Source organism: Cygnus atratus, chromosome 6, assembly GCF_013377495.2.
Source record: "Cygnus atratus isolate AKBS03 ecotype Queensland, Australia chromosome 6, CAtr_DNAZoo_HiC_assembly, whole genome shotgun sequence".
Taxonomy (NCBI): Eukaryota; Metazoa; Chordata; class Aves; order Anseriformes; family Anatidae; genus Cygnus; species Cygnus atratus.
The window spans coordinates 9,421,166-9,436,470 of record NC_066367.1 but is presented as its reverse complement, the minus strand read 5'-3'; the positions used below and the strand labels follow the sequence as shown (position 1 = coordinate 9,436,470).

The 15,305-nt window shown below is 45.0% G+C and overlaps 1 long non-coding RNA gene across 9 annotated transcripts in view; it reads left to right on the top strand.

Annotated features, from left to right (window-relative positions):
- Positions 1-15,305, top strand: part of LOC118257852 (uncharacterized) — a 50,372-nt gene that overhangs the window by 14,471 nt on the left and 20,596 nt on the right. For 3 of the 9 annotated variants that reach the window (XR_004781715.2, XR_007708486.1, XR_007708487.1), the window contains exons 1-7: positions 5,322-5,443; positions 5,677-5,849; positions 6,043-6,227; positions 6,445-6,555; positions 9,422-9,718; positions 10,533-10,765; positions 12,165-12,279. This is a non-coding gene — a long non-coding RNA (uncharacterized LOC118257852). Of the gene's footprint in view, positions 1-5,321; positions 5,444-5,676; positions 5,850-6,042; positions 6,228-6,444; positions 9,719-10,532; positions 10,766-12,164; positions 12,280-15,305 lie in introns of those variants that run through there. The other 6 variants (XR_004781721.2, XR_004781722.2, XR_004781718.2 and 3 more) reach the window with 6 other exon arrangements.

Below are 15,305 nucleotides of genomic sequence, written 5' to 3'. Positions count from 1 at the left end.
GCTGCTGCTCTGATGAATGAAACAGTGATACTGGACTGCTTAGGTAGAAACCTTAGGTGGGAATAATGGGAAATTCCCCTAAATGAGGAGGAATATGGGAATACATTGGATTCACTATCTGCTAGTGCTCACTGTTCCTTTCTTGCTATCTGCATAGCCTGGTAGTGCCCTCACTACCTAGTGTAATACGTAGTACTTTTAGTACTTCTCAGCACATATGTGCTGTGTCACTGAAGCTGTGCATCTCCTACAAATGCCTGGAAAACCCCTGTACTGCGTGTCGCTGAGCTGGCATTCACAGGAGCCGTGTGTTCACCAGCAAGTGCCTTGCAGTATTTAGACTGCAAGCTTAGGTGGCTGAACACAAAACGGAGATCAGGTCCCTCTGTTCAGGAGCTGTCTCACTTCAGAAGCATGAGCAGATAGCAATATTTTCCATGTTGTACAGTTAGAGCTCTTGCATCTGGTGTGGCATGTGTCTAGCAAGGCTGCTGTTAGGCAAGGGAGCTTGTGCTCAAAGATCTGGATGCAGCTGCCTGCAGCAGAAAAGCCCCCAAACCCCACAGCCTCTGTCCCTTGTTGGACCCAATAAGGCAACCCCAGAAGTTGGGGTTGTCTCGCCCAGCGTTTGAATGCCCTCCAGTGAAAAGAGGATCTCAAGGGAGGTGTCAGAGCAGCAGTAGCTAAGTGCCTTTACCTGCTAGGGCTTCTGACTGGTGCCAGGAGCTGGGGGCAGGTGTCTATCTGTCACAGTGGAAGATGTGGGCAGAGAGGTCTGCGAGTAACTAACTCATCATTTGGGAATGTTTTCCTGCTTGCTTATTCTTGAGATGACTCTGGCTTAACGAAAGGGGTTGCTGCCTTCTGTACGGAGCAGGAGGGGAGGATCGTAGGCACAGCCTCCATCCTCTGGATGATGAGAAGGAGCAATCCTCCAACAGCTGGCTTTCACCCCTTCTTAATAGCGTAAGATTATCAGGGCAGCTGTGCTTTAGGCCTTCCAATTTCAACCCATCCCACATTTATTTTGAAAACGTTCCTGTGTTGAATGCTTGTGGTCCTGTTTGTAAAACTGTGCTTTCTGAGATTCTTGCTTTTAATAGTCCTGTGCACTTTCCTTCCCTTGGGGCTTGATGCTCTCCAGTTTTGCTTCTGGGTTTGCATTCACTTTCTCCCCTTCTTTCTACATACCCTCCTTGGCACCCTTACACTTGCTTGAATCTCTCCTAGCTGTTTGTGTGGCTGATGGCTGAGCAGCATGTGTTTTCAAGTGACCTTGACAGTCAGGAGAGCTGGGTATCTGCAGCAGGGTGATTTAGGCTCCTTGTCATTACACTATTCAGTGCTCCATAGCAAGCTGGACCAGAAAGCAAGCCTACGTTAAAGGCTGTAGAGAAAACGCTTCACTTTAATACTTCCCCCCCCCACCCCCCGAAGTTCAGCCTTTCCACTCTGTTCCAATCTGTGTCCTCAGTGTCAGTGGGTGCATTGCAATGAGTCTCAAACAGATCTTGGTTAATGCACAGGAGGTCTGCAGGATCCCCTTACACCTCCATCTGGTTCTGCCTCCTTGGGTAATGCTTTTGTGGGTGAGGCAGATGGATGGACTTATCTGTGTAAGGATGGCAGAAGGGAAGCATAGTAGGAAATAAATGCATCATTAAAGACAATGATAAACATATCCACAGGGATCCACAACTTCATATTGTAGTTGTATCTGTAAAGAGGGGGAAAAATACCAGTGGGGAATGCATGGGGTATTTTTTTCCACAGCTATGGTTCTTTAAGAACTATTGTTTGAAAATGTTTTTGTTTTGATTTGTTAAATATAAACGATTTTTTTTTAATTGCATCTAATTGGTTGCCCAGTTACTTTTGGGAGAAGTCTTACTCTGAAAAATATCTATTTTGGTCAGAATAAACATTTTCCACTGGAGTAAATACAGTTAGATGTGGAATGTTTTGACCCATTGTAGTCTCACTCCTGACTTCGTGTAGTAATTAGTCTGGAAGTATAAGCTTCTCTAATGGTTCAGACTATTAGAAACATCTGCTTTCCCATGTATCATGAAACACTGCAGCATTTGAAAATGGAGAACATGCATCATGCTCGTCTTAGCCGCCGTAAAACGTCGGCTCCACAATTTAAGTTGAGGGATTTTAATTATGGTGCGGATATCTGATTCAGCCCAATGCAATGCACTTTTGGTTGTGCTGCGGGGATCCCTTTTCCTTGGCTGGACTGGGGCCAGCTGCCCATATCTGGAGTTTGTGGCCAAACATCAGATGCATCTGAATAAGCAGAATAATCATTAGCAGACTAAACACATTTCAAATTTGTTTAAAATGTTGACCAGGTTTAATGACTGGGAAATGTCTCTTCTGTGACATTAAGCTGCCAATGCCAGTCTTTCTTGCGGCTAGGTCTAAAAGCTCCAAGTCCCCTGAACTGTACTGAAATCTTCCTTTGACTGCAGTAACTGCTGGCTGAGGGCCAGTCCGTCATATGCCTGAGCATCTACAAGCATTAATAGTTACGTCTTCACAGTGGCCCCTGGAAAGCAAAAGGTTATAACCATTATCCTCCTCTTTCCGATGGGAAAGCTGGATTGTGAACAGACAATCCTGGCCTGTTTAGCTTGGGATGACCTGGGAGAAGCTGGTGGCAAAGCCAGCTAAAAGCAGAGATTAGGCATTAGTTGAGTTCACTATACGACCCCTGTTTCTTTAGCAAAACTGGTTGGTGATTGCTGGTGGCCAATGAGAAAGGGAACCAGAAGTGCTTCAGATCTCAGCTCTGCTGGAAGGGAACAAACAGAGCCCATGTATGTGGGTAACTTGTATCCCTTCCTATTAGTGCACCAGGTAGGTTATACCTACTAATAACCAGTTTCGTGGTCATGATTTTTAAGGCTTTTATCTGTTTTGGTTCTTAGTCCTGATCTTACCCCAACATCACACTCTGCTTCTTCTTGATTCCTTTGCATTTGTATTCAATTTTCCAAATCACGAAGGTGGGAGTATCAACACTTACACTGATTTGGAGATGGAGCAGTGAGAGCTGAGATCAACAGCACATATGCTACATCCATCTAGAGGCTGATATGACCGTGTCTCACACTGGTATGTCTACACCATAGGCAGCAAGGGTGGCCAGCCCTTGTAGGGTCTCATCTGAATGCTCCCATAGCAAGAGGATAGCAGTGCTGCTGTAGATCCTGGCCCAGGTGTGCCACTTGGCTAAAGCTCTGCTCGAGGTACAGAACAGGGGTACGGGAGTGCAGCCCTCCTGCCTACATATCTGCTCCTTTGCTAATTTGACTGTTTTCTCTCAGGCTGCGGTTTTGGAAGAGTTTATAATGCATCTGTGGTCCATAAAGATTCTCTGGCTCCCTGTTTCTCTGGAGCTAAGGATGTTATTAAATATAGCCTCCCACCAAATTCCAGTGACTAATCGCACACAGGCCTTAGTCACAAACCAGCTGTAACAGCCTCTGTGAGTAATGCTGCAGGCAGAGCTAACACACTTCTTCCCTGGCCTTTCACAGGCAATGGGAATGCTGAATAAGAGCAGAGCAAATACCAAGGATGGTTCTTCAGCCAAAAAAAAAAAGGTGCCTGCAGTCACTAGGTGTTGTCCAGTGTTAACGCTGAGCTTTCACGTGGCCATAGCTGAAGCATGGTGAAGATACTGAGCACGGGTCCTGTCAAGTCCAGGAGCAAAGCTGCTTTTCCATGGGCAGTCAGGTGGTTGGTGGGGCAAGAGCAGAAGTTTCCACCATGAAACCGTCCTTTGAGTTTAACAAGACATTTAAGCACATACCTCCTGGCAGAGGTGGTGGCCTTAGGCTCAGGGATGCTGCTTATATTTAAGGTTAAGCATAAGTTTGAGCATCCTGATGAAGCAGTGCTTTGGATGAGAGTTAAAGGATGAATTCCTGAGCAAGCTCTTTCCTACCCAGAGATACAATTTTTGTCTTAGGCTTAAGTTCCTTACAGTTGATCCTTGCCTTCCTCTTCTAAAATCATTTATCTTGAATAGCAATGTAGCTGGGCATTTCAACCTTATAACAACCATTTCATGTTATTCTTATGAAGTCATGAAAGCATCTGGATGCAGTATGAAAACCCTCAACCAAAAACTTTGTCCCTTTCTAATAATCACAGGGATTACTCCACTGAACTGTGTTTATTGGATTTTGCTGGAAGACCAGCTAAGAATCAAACTGATATGGTTGAATTCAAGTGTTAAGACTAAATAAATCACTTCAGGGATGGTCAGCTGTGAATGTTAACCATGTGCTGTTCTTGATACCTAGTTAGTACTTCAACAATTCATTTACAACAATCATGCATGTCAAACAAATTAGCTAGAGAGCAATCTGTAAGGTGGGAATAGGCTGTATTTTAATTTTGGATTCAAAGCAGCATTGTTGACGTGCTCTTTTCCTTAAGTATCAGGGAGTAAAGAAGCAGTAAATTGTGTGTATAACCCTGCGTTTGCGACACATCACTCATACTTAACTTCATCAGCATCAGTCCCTTAGTTACCAAGTAGAGGCATGTTTGCAAAATATGTAAAGTTTTTGTTTCTGTTAATTTTTTTTCCAGAGTTCTTAAAAATTTAAGTGCTCCCAAGTACCCTTGACTTCTTAATGCCCTCCTTTATCTTATTTTAGTCTTCAACTTCAGAAGAATTGCAGTCTGTTTAGTTTTCTTAAAAAAAAAAAAAAAAAAAAAAAAGCATCTTCTGCTCTTACAGACACCAGAATCTTTGGAGGGACACTGAATAGCACGTTTGTCCTGACTCATTTGCCACTAATTTTCCAGTGCTTTACATCACTTCTAAATAGGAAACTCAACTAATGGTAACAAAACCTGAGGCACCACCTATTATGTATTGTTGCAGGATGGAGAGCTTTACCCTGGTTTTCTTGCTGGGTATCTCTATTGCTGCTAAACCTGCAGTTTACGGAATAATGCAAGATGTCATGTACAGATAACACGTCCTTGTTATCATTTATCTTTTCCCAGTCTTCTATACATTTTTCAATATTTTTGTGTTCTTAATGTCTGATATGTGGTAATGCTGTTACTGGCAGGTGTGTTGATACCTGCTCTGATGAGAATAGCTGGAGTAGCTCAGTCTGAGGGTCCATCTTGCCCAGCATCACGTCTCCAGCAGCAGCCATGCGTGGGTGCTGTAAGGCAGAGCTCAGCATTGCTGTACGTGATGTTTTCCCCTTATATTCACCTGGCATTCAGCAACTTTCAGTATGATTTCTATCACTGATAATTGCGCTTTCTGTGTTGCATTTGTAGGAGAGCACTGTTTTAAGAGAAGCTGTCCATGAAGAAAAAGTAGCATTGTTGGCTGTTTATCTCCACGTACTTTCATACATGCTGCTTCACCACTGCGTCCCTGCCTTAGAAGTTTCCTAAGGTATCACAGATATCCCTAGGAGAGTTTATGAGCTGAGCAGAAAAAGTTGATTAAGTTTCTGATTATAGTGTAACTTAATTCTGCTTTTTCACATAGCAAGGTCACAGCTGTTTAGTCCATGATGGGAATTACCCCTCTATATTTCCAAGGAAGTCCTTGAAGTGAACTACTTAAAATGATGCAGCGTAAAAAGAATGCGATAGCTATAACATTTATTTCTTCCTGTTTCCAAGGCCAAAAGAAGCTGGAAAAGAGGGAATGCAAACAAACATTGGAGTGTGACCCTGGTTGGATAGTGACTTTGTTCTTTATGTTGGGAAGCTCTCTGCTATCAGCCTGCTTCAGGATGGCTGGCAAAACATCTCATGTTCCCTGTACACACAAGCCCTTCACTGTATTGAGCATGGTGAGTGAGATCCTCAGTGAGCAGTAGAAAGATAAACAGCAATGAAATGGCGTCAGTTTGTGCCAACTCATCTTTGCATCTACATTTAGGCCACGTTTTCTGTGTTACCCAAGTAGCTCACAGCTTTGGAGCGTTTCTGTTTCTTGCACACCAGATGAACTCTGCTGTAACTGTCTTCTGTTATGCTCTGCAGGGACAAGAGATCTTCAAAGAGGAGAAATACATCCTTTACTATGAGATAGGAAGCAACCTGGGATGTCTTCCAAGGATCCGTGCCTGAAACTGAAGCCAGCTGATGACTGGAGGAGAGTTCCTAGTCTCTTGAAATTCCCCTTCAAACCCCACCCCTCGGCTTGGGGGGTTGCTGGACTGTAACAGGTAATGGGGACCAGAGCAAAGAGCCTTCTGGAAACTGCTGTGGGATAATGGCTTGTGTCTGAGCTGAAAACAGGTCGGGGACTGGTGGATCAGCATCCAGCAGCAGCCATGTGGATGGCCTGGAGGAAGCAGCTGAAAGCAAACATTATTTACTGTACTGTTTTCAAGGATTGGCTAGGTCACCTCCTTATCTGTGATTTATGTATCTCTTGAATAGGCTGCTCATCTGTCTGCATGAGGGGACTCACTGCCTTGGGATTAAAGCTGGGAAGTGCTTTTGGAAAAACAGAAGATGTGCTGGATGAGAATAGTGTCTCTGGCCTGGCAGGTTCACACAGTTTTTTTTCCATTAAGAGGAAAATTGATTATATTATTTGGAGAGAGGTATTCCTTTGAGGGGGAGATCATAATTTACTTACAAAACATGCACGCAATGTCCTGTTGCTATGATCTCAAGAGAAACAAACAAGTTTCCTATTCAGTGAGCAGTGCCCCAAAAGCTCTGTCTTCCTTCTTATGCTGGCATGCATCCCACTTGAGGCTTTCTCCTTTCCTTAGGTACCCAAAAGACAAGTTGCCTTGCCTTTATCTAGCTCTCTGATTATCTGTGGATCTCAGAATCAGACGTTACCACTTTCCAGAGCAATTGTGCATTTATAATATCATGTTAGGTTGAAGACAGCCCTGGAGTAAAGCATTTGCGCTGACCTTCCTGTTACTTTTGACTCTTTGGACTATGAATAGATCTTTTCACCAGCTGGTAGATTCTTCACCCCTTGTGGACTTCAGAATAATATCAAAAGGCAGTCAAGGTAGAGGATAATCGGATTAAAAATAGGTTTTGGTGAGATAATGTGATGGTTCCCTGTGGCCTTAGTCTCTGAGCTTATAACTGAAGGACATGCAGTGCCTAGTGTCAAGGTTGTAGTGGGAAGTAGCTAAATGTGGAGGACAAGAAGAAGGTAGCACTAAACTGCAAGAGACACTGTGCTATAGCAGGGTGGGATAATCTGGCCCACGTGGGACCACATGTGCTACCCCCAGTGTATCAGAGCACCATTATTACACGAATAGTGGTCAATGAAATAACTGCATGAGCTGGACCATGCTCATTCATCTCAGCTCTCTTCTGAGCGCTGATAATGGTGAGAAATTCTGGGCCGACCACACCTCCCCGGGGATTTCTCGGCTGCTTGTGTAATCCCTGATTTGCTGGACCGGATGATCTCCACCAGTGTGGGGCCTCCCCTTCCAAGGGTAGCTGCTGTTTGCTCTAGGATTTCCCGGCATGTTCAGGCAGCAGTGAGTCTGTTGCTTTCCTGGAAGGCTCAGACCTCTTGTGGATGCACGAAGTGGTTGAGTGGCACACCAGCAGCCCTCTGAGAGAGCTGAATTTCACTGTCAATAGTCACTGCACAGGTCTGTCGGATGCTTCCTGAAATTTGGCTAATGGAGAAGATCTTAAATGCCTTCTGGATTCAGTCTCTGGGCAGGATGGAAGCACAAATCCAAATATACTCAGTGGGATTTAAAGAGATATAGGTTACCACTAATTTATATCTTGTGGTGTAACCTGGCCCTGCCTGAGTTTCAATAGGAAAAATTTTGCTTTGCAATCCGAGTTATATTCATATCTATTTCTGTCAAACCAAGTGGGAAAACCCTTGGGTCCAACTCAACGGGTTGAGAGAGAAATGACTCAGTCACCAAGCTTGGAGTCCCAGATGAGTCTGTTGCCTTGCCCCACTGAATGCGGTATTTGACAAAAAGATTGATTTCTGCTGACTTACTGGGAATTTTTGTTCCATGTTGCAAAATCATGTCTTGATGGCTTCTGTTCTCCACTGTGCCCTGTCCTATGAGCTAGACCTTCAGTGCTCTCAAAGCATGATGAGGAATGGACGGTTTCTAACCTGGTTATGTGGCCTCTGTCTCTTCATCACCAGGTTTCATGGGATATCTTTGCAAGCATCTTGTCTCTTATGTATACCCCACAATGAAGGGGTCAAGACTTTTATAAATCCTTAGCAGCTGTGATATGTAAGATGTTTTTTTCAAAAGCACTTACCCTATGATGAACACCACTTCTCCTGAAACCAGTGGTGAATTATCTTGATTTCTGTGGGTTAGGGTTAGAGCAACAATAGGATTTTCATAAAATCCCACAGGTTCAGCCAAGATTTCAGCATTTACCATCCTGAATTCTCTTTAAAGACAAAGAAAATCTCAAGAGACCTTAAATGAAGCATTTCCTCCATTCATTTCAGCCCACAACATGGGAGGAGAGTGCACTCATGAACTTGCTTTAATATTCAGCCTAAGATTATCATGTAAAAGAGAGAACCTGAACAAAAGTTGATGAACTTCCAGAAATGTGAACATGTCATCTTAAGTTAAATGAAACTTATCCATGAAGTATCAGGGCTTCTTGTGACTAGTCTCTACCCTAAACTAGTGATAGTGACATTAGTCTTAGGGGAAACAGATTTCTGCTAAAAATTACCACCAGTAACAATCCTAACCCCCAAATCCATGTTATTAGGCTACACAGTTAAAACCTCACTAAAATGAAGTGGCTAGGTTATATTTCTCATGTTTTTTATTATTCATGATTTTTTATTTCTCTCTCATCGGGAGATCAGGGTTTTCAAGTTGTGTGTGTGTTCTGTATGTGACACTATATGAGACTCACTCTCATATTCCCTGAATGGACAGATAATTGGCTTGGGGAATGACAGCCACTGGGTATGATGCTATCTCACCTCCTTTGCTGCTTGCTAGCCCAGAGGACCATTAGGTACATTTGACTGGGCTCAGCTCTTGGAGAAAGACAATTTCCATTTCACTGCTCCTTGGGCCTGACCCTTGAATCCCAACTGGAAAGAGTTTGTCCCTCAAAAAGAAATATTATAGCTTTTTCCTGCAGCTGATTAAAACAGTTCAGTGTCCTCAACATCACCTGTCTTGGCAAAACACTGCAGCTTGATTGAAGCCTCCACTGAAGCCAGCTTTTAAGCTCTCCATCTCCTGGAAGTACCACTGTAAGGACTGCAGCTGTCAGAGCAGGCAGACTAGAGCTGCAGCTCCATGTCTGTGCGTAGCATGTTTTCCTAGCTCTGTACGTCTGTGTGGTAAAAAGTGATGTTTAATATCTATGGGAAATACTAAGGATTTCTTTGTCATCTGCTTTGGAGCCTCCTTCAGCTGCAACTGAGGAGACAGGAAGAATTTGGCTGCTGTTCTCTGCTCCTGCACCACCCAGCCCATACTGACAGCTACAGCAACTCAGTGACTACTGTATTTTTCGTGGCCCTTCTGGCAGGAAGAGATGAGAGGGAATGCAGCTACTTCAATACCCCCTTGTTCCAGGCATGTCTGTCTTTCCCCAACAGCCCCCTTGGTGGTGCATAGCTGTTGCAGAAGCTGGCTTCGTATGAAAGAGGGAAAGTAAAACCTATTTATAGACAGCCGGAGCGGCACATTATTTAAGGGTAAGCTGTTGACTCATGCCCATCTGATATCATTTAATGGATTAGATATTGCCAGTGAACAAAAATAAATGGTCTTTCTCCCTTCTGGTCGATAGAATTAACTTTTCTTAAGCTGGTATTTGCTTGTCTAGCACAGCATGAGCTCTCAAGGATTCTGCTATAGGTGTATGCATTGTTGGGAAGGTGCTAATCTGAGTTTCCTTGGGATTATGATGATGTAAACAGAAAAACGAGTTCAGCAAAACTAGTGGAGAGCCTTCAACTTTGTTGCTTACCTTCAGTCTCTTTTAAAAGGACATGCAGAATTCTGGGGGAACGAGACAGAAAGGCAGCCCTGTTAACACCAAGGATTCCTCCTCTTCTATGGTAGAGTCTTAGAAAGGTCCTTCTCTCCTCCTCATCCCAGCCTGTCTCGGGAGGGTTCTGTTAAATAGAAATTACATTCTGTTTCCTGTCTGTCTTGAGCCATTTGCTCTTGGTGTCAATTTTCAAGCCCTGAATCACTGTTTGGGGATGCAGGCTGGAAAGCTGATGGGAACTGATTGCCTATCAGCAGCTGAGATGCAATTCTTGGCTTCGCTGGTCTTGGGAATCACACAGTGCAGACCAGGACAGCATCATGCACGTAGTGTAAGAGACCAAGCACTCCTCATGGGATGAGTGCATAAAATCATAAAGCAAACACTGATTGCAAACTTTGGGACATGAGGGGGGGGGGGGGGGGACGACACCAACTCCTAATTCTTTGTCTTGCCGCTCAGGGGCAGGGAAATAAATACTAAAAGAATTAATGTAGTTCCTTTTCTTTTTTTAGGTCACAGTTGAAATTAACCATGAGGTATTTAACACTGAAGTGGACAGAGCAAGTACTTGAAAACTGTTGGACTGAATGTCTCTTTCCAAAGAGAAACACGCACGACTTGCTTGGTGTAAGGTCACGCTCATCACCAAGGTCCTTGGTTCCTTCATACAGCTGGGATGATGAAACCAAGGCCAAGGCTGCAGGCATCCCGCTGCGATGTAACAGAGGGGAGATACCACGGGCAGGTGGGGAAAACTGGCTTTGGAACAGGCCTCCCATACAAACCTTACACTGCTGCTGCTCTGGGACAGGTTGGCTCTGTGAAACCAGACCAGCAGACAGATGAGAGACTGAAATTTGGGACTGTTTTTATCCCAAATGAGGACAGGAGCAGAGAGAATGGAACTCAGAGCTAACGTCCTAGCTGATGCTAAACCTTCATGGGGTCTGGAAAACCTTTAGTATTCTGCTCTGTCCCATTAGATGGGAAGTGCAAAATTTAGTCCTCTGCTCTCCAGGTTAGCGCTGCATATGCTGGGCTGTGCTCCTATTTAATGAGAAAACTTAGCCTGAATCTGAGGAAGAAAAAAAATCTTCCCTGAGATAAACTTCTTCATAATAAAAATGTATTTCTTTTCCTGACAAAACAAAATTTTTTCATGGGGTGAAAACTCCGTCCAAAAACACACAGTAAGAAAGCGCATCACAAGAATACAGGCAAAGTAGTCATCAACAATTAGAATAGTCACTTGGAGAGGGGCCTGAAATAGCTAAATAAATAAAGCTGCTGTATTTGTGATATGTTGATTAATGATGTGGTAATAGCTGAGACATGTCTGTAATAACTAATTGGCTTTAAAAAACCTAAGCAGAGCCAGGATCCTCTTTGGGCTGAAGGGGCATTTGCAGTTTGCCAGCAAGGCAAACATTGGGATCATACCCAACAGATCTGGGAAATCACAGCAAAGCCCAGAAAGCACATGCCTAATCCTACCCTTCCTCCAAAAAAAATTTGATATATATATAGATAAAATGGAGCAGAAAGACTGTTGGTGCCATTGGAGAAAGGGTGAAAGACTGAGGTGTCCAAGTCAGGCAGGAGGCCTGTGTCAGAGCCAGGAGCTGAAATCACCTCTCCTGAGGATGGTCTTTAATATCACTGCCAAGAGTGATATTAACCAAGAGCTGACCTCCCTGTGGCTCCTGTCGTGTCAGATCCCTGTGCTCTGTGGGCCCTGCCATTTGCATCCAGCTTCTTTGGTTTATCATTTGTGCTCATCTGCCTTCGGTCTGCTTTCTGAGTGGGTAAGCATCACCAGGGAAAGGTTTGAGGATGGATTAGCATGAAAAAAACTGAGGTTCTTTTCAACCCAAACTCCTGCAAAAGTTTAATGCTGTGGTGGAGGAGAGTTAGGTTGTGCAGAGTGGTTCAGAAGATGGGGAGGAAGAGAGCAGGAATTAACCCTTGGGCATGCAGTGGGCAGATTCCCCAATACAGAACAGCCTTTGGGGACTGCCAGGATCACAGGATCTGCTCTATACAGCCTGGGAGAAGCAGAAGAAAGCTCAACCATGACAGCAGGCAGGAGGGATGGAGTTAACTGGTGGCAGAACTTCACCTCTTTGCTCTTCTGCTCTTTTTAGGAAAACCTCGTCTTGGAGAAAGGAGCTGGCTTTACAGAGGCAGGTGGCCCTAGGAATTCAGGGGGCTGCTGGAAGCTGGCAGAGGCTGCTCCACAGAGGAGAGGAGATGGAGGGGGTGAGTGAACAGGCTGAGCCACTGCGTTTGATTATATTTGGTGGTGGTGAGGAGCATGTCAGCAACAGGTGCTTCACATGTGCTGGGTGGCAGGGATCATGCTGGAATTAGCTGTCTTTGTGCCAGCTCAGATGTACTTAATGGGAGGGATGGTGGGCTCTGGCCCCGACAGCAAAGCAGGTGTAGGTCTGCACCCTGATATTTTGGTAACAGACCCCATTCAAATGGTGACTGGTGGAAATAGGAGAAGCAGTGTGAGAAAGTCTAACTTAAAAGGGGACATTATTAGAGGAGCTGGTTCCATCCTCCCAACGCCAAGACATTCACCTTGCAGACAGGTGCCTTAGACGTGTCTTGTCCCAAGAAACGTGGTAAGGAAGGAACAACTTCTGTGAGCAGAGACCTCTTCCCTTAGAAACAGCCTGTTTCACACAGAATGGCAAAGCCATTTGAACAGTGCTGCTCCACCAACTCCAGTCATAGGAGGCTTTTCAGCAGCTAGTGGGGATGCAGTCCCTGACTAGTTGCATTTGCCCAATCCCTGACCTTTTAGGTCGGTGGGAAGAGTCCCAGGCAGTCAGCAGGCTTGAGAAAGAGCCCCAAATGACAGAGGAAATCAGACTTTGGGATCTTTGAGCTGTTATTGCTGCTTGACTCATGGCTGTGGGTATTTTTGTGTGTGTGCAGCTGTTGGGAGAACTGGGGGTGGCTACTGGGAGATGATTAAATGCATGTGACATCCCTGAGGTGAAAGAGCTCTGTGGTGAGGCCGTAGAATGTTACAACAACCCTAAGAACCAGTAAGTCTGGCAGGCATTACTATCTGGCAGGACTGTACCCTGGGGAGCAGATATTGGCTCTGCTGTGAGATTTCTTGGGCTGTTTGTGCAAAGATAGCACCCACCACTCCCAGTCTTACATGAACAAGGCCAAAGAGATGCTCTGTTGCCCCCATGGAACCTACTGCTTAGAAAAGAAATGAGAAGGAGAGCTAAAGGGGCTGTTTAAAGCTTGAAATCCTAAAAGAAACAGGGATTGCTCAAATGTGGGTGCTAAAAGCCAGGCTCTTCTAGCCACCTTTAGGTGCCTTCTTAAATGGGTCTCTCCCCCCGAAAGACAGGGGGGAGCTCATCTGCTCTAGCAGCCTGCGCTAAGGATCATACCAGCCTTGTTGGCCTGGTCCTTTATCAGTTGTACAGAGGATGGGAGGTTAAGTGCCTCTCTTGAGGGTTCAGCCACCATGGGGTATCTGTCTTTATTTATTGGTGCCAAGGGCATAAGGACAGGTCTAAAAGCCAAATCGTGGAAGTCCTGGGCTTGAGACCCAGTGGGAATGCTGAAACCTCAAACCTTCTTAGTAGAAAATATCTAAGAAACCACAGGGTCTTTTTTTTTTTAATTGCCTCCTGAGCTCCAGAATTAAAGAATGGAGAGTGCAGGCTCAGAGATTTGTTGGTCTGTAAAGCTTCTGACTGTTGTAGGAACTCCTGCTTTCAGGTGTGTGCTGTTGGGCAGCAGCTCAGTGAGATGCATAGCTGGGCTGCTTGCAGCTGATGGCTCCCCTCTCTTCCCAGCTCTGCTTCTAAGAAGGGTCGGAGTCAGGGCAACAACCAAAGTGCCAGGGAAAACTTTCAGTGGAGAGATGGCTGTAGTCCTCTATCTGCAAAGCTGAAAATGGAGACAGACCAAAAAAAAGTCTGAAAGCCCACAATGGTAATAATAATCCCCAATTCCCTCACAGTCAGTCTCATCTCACCCCACCCTTTATTTTCTTCTCCAGCCGGAAAACATTCCCCCAGCACCGCTGGCACCCTTACCAGGACAGATCTGGTGCTGGGGGTCAGGCGGAGAGATAGTGAGAAGGACTGGGTTTCGTACAGGACAGTGAGTCCAAATCATTGCTGTGCCAGAGATTTTTTCTATGTGACATTAAGCCTGCCTTTTAAACCCTTTTCTGTCTCAATCCTACAGTTAAATGGGAGAGTTCTTTACCCTTTAGCTGTTTGGATTTTAAGCTCTTGAGACAGTTTTTTTTATTTCTTAGGCCTGCATACATCACCTAGCCTGCCTGACCCTGGCTGTGACTGCTCCTGCGACAGCCCTTTTAATAAAGGAACGAGCACAACAGAATCAGCCAGTTCTCCCCCCTCACATTTCCTATCAGAGCAATTGCACCAGGGTCAAGGAGGCAGGATTTGACTCTAACCTGTCCCTGCTGTCAGGTGTGAAAGCACAGCACGTGTTGCACCAGGCAACCCTGTACTTCACAAGTACATCTGAACAGCATTGCTGCACAGCACGATTTAGCCAGGCAAATTTACAAAGGAAAAAAAAAACACCACGGGGCGGTCTCTGTTCAGAGAGGGAGGTCCCTGAAGGCTGAATATCAGCCCACAGCATGCCTTGGGACGTGCTGTACGTATGCTGAGCAGCTGGGTCCCTCTGGACCGCTGGGCTCTCACTAGCAGAGCTGGCCATAGGACTCAGAACAGGTGTTACGAATTTTGGGGCTTTGTTTTTTTTATAAAGCGGTGCAAGAGCATCTGGTCTGTCATGCTCTGAGGTCATTTAATGATTTCCAGGACTGCCAGGAAATAGAAAATTCTTTTGCAGTGTAGAATGTGTAGAGCAAACAAATACATATACATATGCAAGAAAACAGAGTAGGGTGTAGTATTTTATGAAATATTACAGTTAAGTGGCTTCCAGTGATTTTGCCTTAGGAAGCTGCACAGCTGTTTCAAGCTGTCAGGCACTCAGGGAGATGATCTGTATTTGCATGACAAAGGCAAAAAAACAACATAGCATCTGCATTACTTCTTTCTTTGTGTGCCATGCTGGGGTGCCTTCCAGCTCCTCTCTCAGATAGGGGATAGGACTGTCTCTGCCTGCAGCCAAGGATCACAGAGGCGTTACCTTGTCGCCAAAACCCACCTCTTATCTGGAGAACGTGATGTTTTGGGCTGCAGCCCAACAACCCAAATGGAAGTTTAATGAAGCCAGTGGGAATCTTTCCATTAAGTGCT